Raw genomic sequence first — 1,122 nt, 5'->3', positions numbered from 1 at the left:
AGATCACTAAGATCTTCTGAGACCAATCTGTTAGCGGTTCCAAGAGTAAACTCAAATCAAGGGAGATCATCATTCAGTCACTATGCAACACATAGCTGGAATAAACTTCCTGAAGATGTCAGACTCTCCCCAACTCTCACTACTTTTAAAACTAGACTGAAGACTTTTATGTTCACCTTAGCTTTCAGCTAAATCTTTTAATCTTTTAACTTTTAACGTCTGCACTGTTTTTATTTTTATTGTCTGCATTTTAATTTTGCTTTTATTTTCTTTCATTTCACTTTGTTGTCTGTGAAGCACTTTGAGTCTGCCTTGTGTATGAAAAGCGCTATACAAATAAAGTTGCCTTGCCTTGCCTTGCCTTTTGTCAGGCAATATTACTTTCTCGTGGCCACGAGATACATGTCTAAAAAAAATAAATTCCCATGTCCCTTTAGGGGCTCCGTAATACATATATATATATATATATATATATATATATATATATATATATATATATATATATATATATATATATTTTTTTTTTATTTTTTTTCTTTAAAAAAAAAAAAAATATATATACTCACCAGAAACACTTTCAGTTCCAGTTGGGTAAAGAAAGACGTCATTTTTCGTCCACAGTTACTTGTGTGAATCCGCCAAGTGCTCAAGATCTTGATTATGACTTTATTTTGGTCTTAACGCCATCAAGATTGATTGAACTAACTCAGATCAGCTGCTGAACCTCCGACCTGAAATACGCCCCAGGTTTGATGCATGGGCTTACCTGAGCTGATGCCTCGGGGCCCCACCCAATCAGGGCCCCCCCGGATTTTGACGACGAAATGCAACAGCAGTCAATCTCAGCTGCGTTGTTTAGTCCTACTGCTTCGAGCGGCGCAAACCCAGGTCGCTGGTGTGAGAGGCATGCGTGCTGACTACCGAGCTAAAAAGGACAGGCGATGTACCAGATCATGAAGATGTATTCATAATTGAAATTATTTTTGGAATATATTATATTTTTGCATTGTTATTCTGTTGAGTAAAACAAGGATATGTCTTTTTTCAGGGCACACACACATACTGGTTATCATTTGGAATGGGGACCAAGTTTTTGATCATCACTTGTGGGGACCACCCTTT

At 37.3% G+C, this 1,122-nt stretch overlaps 1 protein-coding gene across 1 annotated transcript in view; it reads right to left on the bottom strand.

The window, feature by feature from the left end:
* Positions 1-720, bottom strand: part of LOC133654187 (retinol-binding protein 2-like) — a 44,857-nt gene extending 44,137 nt beyond the window's left edge. Inside the window, exon 1 of the mRNA XM_062054298.1 lies at positions 567-720. The gene's annotated coding sequence lies outside the window, so the exon portion shown is untranslated. The remainder of the gene's footprint in view (positions 1-566) is intronic.
* Between the last annotated feature and the right edge of the window lie 402 nt (positions 721-1,122).

The sequence above is a fragment of the Entelurus aequoreus genome, linkage group LG07, assembly GCF_033978785.1.
Source record: "Entelurus aequoreus isolate RoL-2023_Sb linkage group LG07, RoL_Eaeq_v1.1, whole genome shotgun sequence".
NCBI classification, from domain to species: Eukaryota; Metazoa; Chordata; class Actinopteri; order Syngnathiformes; family Syngnathidae; genus Entelurus; species Entelurus aequoreus.
This window is presented reverse-complemented; position numbering and strand designations above follow the sequence as displayed.